Source organism: Passer domesticus, chromosome 3, assembly GCF_036417665.1.
Source record: "Passer domesticus isolate bPasDom1 chromosome 3, bPasDom1.hap1, whole genome shotgun sequence".
In the NCBI taxonomy this organism is placed as follows: domain Eukaryota; kingdom Metazoa; phylum Chordata; class Aves; order Passeriformes; family Passeridae; genus Passer; species Passer domesticus.
Genome location: NC_087476.1, coordinates 91,783,856 through 91,793,582, shown reverse-complemented (window position 1 = coordinate 91,793,582; position 9,727 = coordinate 91,783,856). Strand labels below are relative to the sequence as shown.

The 9,727-nt window shown below is 39.8% G+C and overlaps 1 long non-coding RNA gene across 1 annotated transcript; it reads left to right on the top strand.

The window, feature by feature from the left end:
- Positions 1-6,704: 6,704 nt before the first annotated feature.
- Positions 6,705-9,321, top strand: LOC135298194 (uncharacterized). Its single transcript, XR_010360195.1, has 2 exons — positions 6,705-6,964; positions 7,527-9,321. It is a non-coding gene; the product is annotated as an uncharacterized LOC135298194 (long non-coding RNA).
- The last annotated feature ends 406 nt before the right edge of the window (positions 9,322-9,727 follow it).

Here is a 9,727-nt window from a genome sequence, read left to right as displayed (position 1 = left end):
GATTACTCTTATCAGTACAAAGAGAGACAACATGCCTCAGAAAGCTAAAGAGATAAGTGCACAAGCTGGAAGAGAAGCAGGGTAAAGCAGAACTGCCCTGGCAACCGTCCACTTTAAAAGCAGACATAAGGAACTCACTTATTTACTCTTTGAAATAAGTGAAAAGCATACAGAAAATTTCACCTAGATACCCTGCTGATTTTATCTTCTGTCTTTGGCAAAATTCTGTGCTTTAACTCAGAGTGGCATCAGATAAATCTGCCTGTTGACTGTGATTCCTATTCAGTATATGAAAAAAGGCCTACTAAGAGAAACAGTTTCCAGTGGACAAAAACAAAACCAAAATAATCTGCTTTCATGGTGTTAATTATGATTTTTCTCATCAATTTGAAATATTACAGTATAGATCTTTAGCAAGTCATCTATATATTCAACTAAAATTCAGATGGGAAATTAAAATAAAATGCCAGTGTTATTTACTGTCAGATTCAGTTTTGAATTGGTACATTTGGGCTACTCTATTTTTGCCTTATTTCCTAGTCTTTCTGTGTTTGTCTTTTATTTTACTTATATGGCAAATAGAACACGCATCACTGTATCAAAGCAATAGCCTCGCATCACTCCTGTGAGAAGGGTAACATTAAATTGATGGGGATAGGCAGAGGGACCAACAAAACAGACAAAATTTAATGGGCATACTGCAAGTATGACCCATGAGTTAGAGCCCCTGCTCCACATGACCTCCAGCAAACACAAGCACAGTGAGTTCAAAAGTCACCGCAGCAAGAACACAGAACAGTCTGTGTCACCCACCAGACACCAAATGCCTGAGTCCTCCTCACTCCTTTAAAACAAGATCTTCCCTGACTGAAATAAAACACAGAGACATATATCCTTGAGGTACTATTTGTAGCCTAGAGGATTGTGTGTTCCAAATAACAGCAGTTCTTAAAACATTTCTTCTCAAAAAATGTTCCCTTTCAAGGACCAAACAAGCAAATCTGTTGCAATGATCCCCAGATATGTGTATGTGCAACCCATGTGATTGTGTAAGTGTATTGGAATGGTGGCCTGCTTTTCATATCGCTCAGATGCTACTTTTTATTTTTAATTAAAATCTAAAGATATTATTCAAGTGGTCAGTCATTATGGTCAAGGGAGCTATGACTCATTTCTGACAGGGAAGTAAAGACTCGATTCTCCCAAGCCCTCCTCCTGTTGAGAAGCTTTGTTTTGGAAAATACTTTTCACCTGCAAGCTCCATAACAGTAGTAGAAAAGAAGATCATCAGGCAAGAAACAAAGCCCTTGGGGTGGGAATACTTGCAATATATCTTCAACCAGTCTCATTCATCTTTGTGCTACTTTTGTTTATTTCTGTTGTAACCACAGCTGTCAGTGGTTAGACTAATAGAAAACTGCATTTTGCAGTATGCAAAAAGGAGGGACTGATTATCCCCAAGGGCAAGGAAATTATACCACACACTTCATTTTGAAGACAAATCAGGGAGCTGGGCCTGTATTTGACAGTATCTGCAGTGTAGAACCACAATGTTTATGTGACTCCCACTACAGCAGCTACCTACACTTGCTAGCTGTATAATCAAGAACAAATGACAAAATCAACCAAGATGTGAAAATTAGACCTATTGCAATATAGGCATTTTGGGTTGTTTCAGAAGTCCATCACATGCTTATGTGGCGTGTGACAGTTAGACACACGTGTGCCTCTCACTGTGATGGGCAGAATTCTGTTTTACAGACAGCAAAGAGTTTTAAAACATATAATTCCTTCTGAGAGTATTTTATTTGTCACTTTCAAGGATTAGATTGGATTGCTTTAAGAAAGCTAAAGAGAAAAACCCTTCTAAATAATTATATTCTTCTAAACACAATGTGGTTGGTTGAGACTTCTGTCTTCTCAAGACCCTTGTTTAGTAATTGAAAAGAAACTGTTGGCAAAGACTCAGAGAAAAAAACACTGTATATCTAATGTCTGGTCTTTCTAGGTTTCCACTGCACACCCAGTTTCATAATATCTCAGGACTTGCATGATATTAAAAAAAGTTAAAAATTGTTTGTACAATCCTGGGACATTTTCATAGGGCAATCAGTTAGAAATTCTTTCTTATTTTTCTTTCTTTTTGTGTCAAATGTTCCAAGGAAGAAAGCTTTTTCTCCTGCAGTTGAACAGAAACCTTCACAAAGCACAGCCTGTTCGCGATAGAAAGAGCCCAAATTCAACTCAGGTGAACTCCTCCCATCTGCACACTGGGTGACTTGTTTTGCTCTGCAACAGAGGAAAGCTATCATGTAGGGCAGAGAGAGCTGCCTGGCTTCTTGTCTTTAAAGCCAGCTGTGAGGTCAGTCAGTTGCCCTTCTTGTACTGCTGTAACAGAGCTGGTTTTAACATGTAGGAAATGTTAAATATTAAATGTATTTGTCCTCCATGAGTAGAGGTAATAAAACCCACAAACACAGAAGCTTTCCTGCAGTTGTTTTTCACAAGGGTGCCCCAAGTGGAGCTCAGGGCAATCTGGCTGTGGATCTGGAGGCATCAGGGACTGTTTGAGCAGGGGATGGTTCGGCAGTGATGCCAATGGCCTGACTCCACAGCGGGGACAGACAGCACAGCACAGCGGCCTCCTTCATGGCTACGGCCAATTCTGCTTCTGAGAATAGTGTAGGTGTACCTAGAGAGTCCGTCAACCAAAGCACATACTCCCACCCCCACAAAACCCACGGTAAAAGTTTTTCATATCTGAATATGTCTCTGTTATGACAGGAACTCCTTCTGGTTGGTTTGAGTACCCAAAATGGCAGAGTCTGCAGCCCTAGACCAGGCAGAAAGCTACCTTGCCCTGTATCTTGCATGTTTACCATACCAAGCCTTGAAAGGCTTGGAAAGCTCAAAGCAGAAAAAAGCTTGAAAACTTGCAGGTCTTTCCTTTGGAAGGTTTTGACTAATGGTTTACAAAGAGCAGACAGCCTACTACACTCAAAGAACTGTTTCTTTTATCAATAGGAATGAAGCATTCACAGGGGAAAAAAATTTTAGGTGCATAGACTCAGTAAAGTTGTATTGTCTTTCATCAATGATTTGTGCAGCCTGGCTTCTCTTGACACTGCCAAGAGGCCTCTCTTGAGCTATTTTATTTTTTTTTCCTCGTAGATCCAATAGCCAAAGCAATACATTCAGCTACTAAACCTCCCAATTACAACATTAGCAAATACTAATAAGAAATTATTTTGGAGCACCTCTTTTCATTACATGTGTTACAACAATAAAGTCTGACATCCTGCAGATTTGAAGAGCTTTATGTTAGGTGTCCAGCAAAACATATAAACCTCAAATCTAACCATGGAAAAGTCTCTAGTAGCTAATGTTTGTCTGACCTTTTTATATACATTAAAATCTGGTTTAGATCATTGTTAGAAGTTTTTATGCTTTCTTCTGACCTCATATAGTTAGATGCAAGATATTTAGAGTTTTACAGTGAGAAACATAAACAAATAAAATTGAATCTCCTCTCCTCCTTTTCTTAAAATACCTCCAAGTAATTTTCCCACTGCTTAAGTGACAGATAGTGAGTACATATCTCTGTGTTGTAAAGAAGATGCATGACTTGTTTGGAAGGGCCGCCATCTCATTTTTTGCTCATTCAAACACTGTCTAATTTTACTCTAGGTTTTCATATAAGTGTCAGGCTCATTTATCCTGTCACAGCACTATAAAATTCTCCTGTGTCTGCACATTCTATATATATATGTGTGAGTACACACACTTATATATTGATAGATGTGTGTATGCATTTGTTTACATACCTTTAGACAGATGCATGTAAAAGTTCTGCAGAGTACAACCATGACCATCTTGTCCAACTTTAGCTGGTCAAAAAAATTTTATAGGGCTTGCAGGAAAAGGGCAGTCAAGAGTAGTGCAGCAAAATCTCCTTTCTGATCTCTTTCCTCTGGCTCTCAGGCTTCGTTTGTTTGCCATGTTCAAGCTTTGTTCTAGTTTTGTAGATTATGGCAGAGTGTGAGATGGGTGAGAAGTCAAGAGACTGCAGGACTTATCACAGTGTAGCAAACTGATGTGTCAGAGATGCACATTACAGAGCCTGAAAAGAAAAAACAATCCCTCAGGTGGACAGTAGATATTATACACATCCACAGTACAGGCCTAAACATATAAGCCCCTGGAATGTCACCACTGATATTGTCATTTGCTCTCCAAAACCCAAATAATATGATGTGAATCATGAGAGGGTCTAAAAGATTATCTTTTTTTTTTTATATTGCTGTGCTTTGGGCTAGAAATTAACGTTAGTGAGACAGACATTCATTGCCCAGAGAGGACACAGGACCGTTATGACACACAATGTGCCATGAGAACCACCTTGCAGGGAGGCACACAAACAGTCCCCAGGTACAGCTTACCAATATGAGGATGTGCACTTATCACAACTGGCTCCCACCCAGGCAGATTCTGACCATTCCAGGGGCAGGGAGAAAGGCTACAGAGGGCTGCCCCAGCAGCACCCAGCCCTGCCACGCCAGCCGCCCTGCTGGATTGCATCTGCCCTGCCATGAGAGCCTGAACATTTACTACCCATCATGGAACAGCAGAAAATCATACAAACCAAAGGCTGTTGGGGTTTTTGCAAGATGCTTTGGGATTATGAAAGATACACAAAACCTAAACCAATGAACTACAGCAATTCACATCGGTGGTTTTACTCCATTGCTGCACAGACAAATTTAGTTCTAATGGTGTGGAAACTTTGCTAATTAAAATTGTTTGGTAGGTTGATGAGAAAAGGTGGTGAATGATGGCAGCAGAGTGCATGTAATGCACCTTCTGATAACTAGGGCCAGCAAGAAAGCTTTTGTTTGTCAAAGAGCTTATTCAGCACAGTTAAGCAATGGGTAAACACTACACCTACTGTATTTGTTAAGAGTGTGTTTCAATGGGACCCCCGGTGTGTCATCAGGCTTATTCACAGAACTTAATGAGTGTAAATTGGTATTTGCTAGTGTAAAAATACTTTCCCATATGCAGATAAAAAGAACGGATCTTTTAATTGAGCTTTGAACTACGTTACAATTGACAGTCCTGAGATGACAGCATGCAAAGTTAATTAAGTTGACAAAGATATTTTAAGAAGCTGAGACTGGTTTTGTTGGAAGGTCTTTGTCATTTACAAATTTGAGAGAGGTGTTGCAAAGCCATGGGTGATGCTGGCACAAACAGAGAATGAAAGAGAAGTAGTGTTATCTCCGTCTTTGTTGTGGGTGAGGATCATCTCATTCCAGCTCTCACAGGACTTCTACATGATGCCAGGACTAAAAGCAGGCTTGACATCTACAAAACTTAATAAAATTGCTGACCAATGGAGGTAAGTGAAGAAAGCAGACAGAGGAATTTTATGCTATCTTCTAAATTTGGCATGTGTTTAGCAGAGGAAAGGAGAAAAAGAACTAAGGGAATTAAAACAAAATAAATAGAAAATATTAAAATTGCACTTCTACTGATACCTAGATTTTTTTAGAAGTAAGGCCCTAAGTAAGTATGCATTCCTTGAACATTTTCCAACCTTTGCTTCCTTCTTCTGTGCTTATGTGTTTAAAAGAATTAAATTATATTGACTTTATTCAATTAATAGAAATATGTGCAGAATGTCTTCTAAAGCAGCCCCACTTCAAGACTATAATTTTATTTCTAAGTGTGTCTGAGTGAATGTGACTGCAGGGGTGTGCCCCATGAGAGCAACATCTTTCATGAGTAAGATAGTTGTCAGTTTGTGGTTGGATAGAGTTATCTTCGAGGGAGAGTCTCTTCTCTCGGATGGGAACAGCAACTGCTCTCTTTTGTTTTATTGTCCTGTCATAAAAATACAATTTTTGTCTGGATCATTGTGAAAACATACTTTTTCTTGGAAATACAGAATAACAACAATGATGTGTCTGTCCTGCAAATCCTTTGTGTCCAAAAGTCCTTTCAACTCACAGGAGCTTAGGGAAGAGTATGTTTACAAGGTTTATGGTTAAGATAGAAGTGGTAAATCAGTAAGAATGGAAGTAATGGAATTTTTTTAGAGAAGTTTTTGTAGAGAAATTAAAACACCAGAAAAATGTAAGGACTATTGCAGAAACCATGGTTTTGCAAGTCAGAGGCCAAAGCACAGTAAAATCACGGGATTAAAATGAAAAATTAGTGTTCTGAGTAGTTGTTTTACAGGAGTGTCAATAATGCATGATTTAATTTACCCGATTTCTCATCAAATGGCCCACCTTTACAATGGAAGTATTTTTGCGAGGGGGATGATAATTTCAATGACAAAAAAAGTGCTGTAAAAACGTTAGTTTTGTGAATACTTGATTGCAATGAGGGGCTGGGATAACTTCTGTAGGAAAAGGCAAAAAGTTGCAGGGAATTTATTTTGTTTTCATAGTTAACAAAGAGCCACCTAGACCTTAATGTGAGAGAGAAGCCTTTTTCACAAATGTTAACAGACCAGTGCTGTTACATGTCTCAGTGAATACAATTATTAAAGATGTTCGAAACACAATCTTTGGACAGCTTCACTTAGAAATGAATTTAGCACATTCAGATAATACTAGTCCCTTGAGCTCCAGGGGATCAATAAATTCGTGTAGGTGGAGGCTGCTGGTGATGCACAGCAGGAGCTGTTTCCCAGCTGTATCACTGATTAGCAGGAATCTCACCTTGCCAAGCCTTTAAAGCCTTGCAGAAAATGCACCAATTAAGTGTTCAAATCCTTCAGCCTTAAGCCATATGTCAAGAGAAAATAATTCACTGGCACAGGGCTTTGGGTCAAGCTTCTTAGCCCAGCAGTTGATGTGATAATGCTTTAGTATTGTGCTGCTTGCCCACCCAGGAGGAAGGAGAGGGAGACCTGGCTATTGTTTCTCTCTACAGCAGTGCTCTGAAGAATATGAATGTAAGTGTGACTCATTAATAATCTCAATTTTAAGGAAAGGTGATGGAGGAGGAGTGTTTAAAGTATTCTTGGCTCAGTGAGTATTCATTGAAAAAGTACTGCTTTGCTCTGCCTCACTGTTCTGCCTGCAGTTCAGGGACAAATATTAGCTCTGGGAGCTCTGCTGCCACTATCCTCTGCTTGCACCAAGTAAGCATCAACTTTGTGGGTAGATTTTGGGGAATGGGAAAGGAAACCACATTTACTTACGGCAAAGAACAGTTGAATTTTTTAAGGGTTGTGAGTGAACATTTAAGTGTTCACTCAGGATAGCTGCATGTTTAGCTGCACAGTAAAATAAAACAGTCACTAAAAATCCATGGGAAGATCCCCAAATGCTGGAACTGCAGACCAAGATTGACTACCTCTGTCCCAAGGACACAGGCTGTAGAATGAGGTTGCTAACCTATGAGGAGGCAAAGGAAAAGCCCAGGAAAGGGGGCTAAAAACTCATGCTCCAAGATACAAAAAGCCCCCCCCCCCCCCCCCCTTCCTGAACTGTAAAATTTGTTGCTTTACGCAGGGCAGAAAGGGCAAGCACCTGTCCACACAGTCAATGCAGTGTTGCCATGAGATGCTACAGCCTCAGCTCCAAGCAGCAAGAAGAAGCCCAAGAGCTTAATTGAAAAGAAGCTAAAGAAAGCTAAGAATATTCCAGGCATCCTCCTACAGGAAGACAGTTGCTTCTGCATTGAGATAAATACTGGATGTTCAAATACCACGAGGCAACTCTTGCCCATACACCCTCAATTCTTGCAGCTCAGCATCGCTGAAGAGACATGCATCAGGGTAGGAAGCAGCACAGGGACCTGAAGGTGGGACATACCAAGTTTTAGACCTACAAACTAGTTGATAAGGCAACCTCTCCCAGAGCTCATATTTGTCCATGGAACAAATTTGTGAGGTACATAGCAGCTCTATCTCTAAGCAGAGCCAAGTGTGAAAGGGAGAAAAGGAAGGAGAGTAATGTAAATTTTGTACAGACACAGAATAGAGAGATTAGATATTGTGAACAAACAGTGGATATGAGTTTGTTTTAAGCTGAGTTTCTCCACCTGCCTATAGTTTTCTCATACACATATGACCAAAATACTGGGCATGGGTTTGCTTTTACAAGGTTTCTGCATAAATGTTTATGTGCTGTGAATTAAATCATGCACTTAAAGAGGGAAGAGGATGAAATGGAAAACTTGCTAACCCTAATGATGAATGGATTGCTCATTACTCATACTAACGAACAGCCAATCCAGGCAGGAAGTTTCCATCCAGTAAATGTATCTCTCTGAAAATTTGCCAGGTAGAGGTAAAGAAAAATTTTACTTTTGCCACTTTGGATTATTTCTTGAAGGATTCTGGACTCTTGCTGCTGGAGGAATAAAGAAGAACCTACAATACTAAGAAATACTAAATCACTGGCATAATTTAAGTTCAACAAACCAAACTTTTCTGTTTGTATTTCTCTATAACCTCTTCTACCTTCTTTCTCTATAACCTCTTCTACCTTCTGGTCTATCAGCTAGAAATATTTTATAATGTGTGTGTCTGTCTTACTTTGTTAAAACTGACAGTATGAATTAGCCACTAAGGTAAAGGCTTTGTCAACATATGAGTAGTGTAAAATAGCCAGTTTTTCAGTCCTCTCTGTTAAATATTTTATTTATTTCAGTACTTTGGAAGACAAGCAAGAGCTGTACCTTCAGCCAGCCCTTTTGCTTTTAATCTTTTCAAACATATAGATTTTATTTTTTTTTCCAAATTCATCTGAGTTGACCCATAGCTATAAATGTTCTTTGGATACAATTTGTTTGAAGAAACCCATAACCCACAGCTATTTTCACCTCTGTGTGCATGTGTATTTGTATGGTATCTTCACATCAAGAATTCACAGGTACAAATAAATGCTCTCTGCTCATTCTTCTATGAGCCATCTTTTTGTTATACACATACAAGGGGAGCCTGTTCTATGAGTAGCTTTTAGGTGAGAAGGACTAGGTGGGAGCAGGCCAGGTTTCACACATCATTAAACTCTTGTAATAAATTGATAAAACTCCACCCTATGAGAAGTTGAATTCTTTGCCCAGACTTCATCTACTGGAAGATTATGGAAGAACTAAGCTCCCATATGTCTGTTTTTTTCACAGACATTTCCTGTTTTTCTACCTGAATTTTTTTCTGGGACAAATTTCCAGATTCCTTTTGATGTTTTTTCAGGATTTCTGGTTGTCTGGCAGTCTGAACAGAGTGCTGCTCACTTCTACCCATTTTCAGGCATTACTGCAAAGCCCACATTAGTCAGCTACACAGAACTGGTACCATAATTATTTTAAAAATGCTAAAAATAACCATCATCCTGAAACTCCATTTATCTGAAGACCCCAAATGTTCAGCTAACACAGGACCCTGAACCTCAGTGTCTCAGGAGGGTTATCAGGAGGGGGACATAATGCAATCACAGCCTGTGCTGCACAGCCTGCCCTGGGGTTAGCCCACACCCTGAGGGGTGTGAGCACCTGCAGCACATGGGGATCCAGCCTACATGGAGTGGCTCTAGGGAGGGGGACTTGCCCCAAATTGCTGTTGCTACAGGGGAAGATCACTTTATCCCCAGGCCATGGGGTTACAGGGGAAGAACAGTCAGACTGAACAGTACATAGGGATCTAGAGGAAAACTTGGGTAAAAATGAAGGAGTTGGCTGGAAAAGAAGTCTTAAAAACATGAAGATT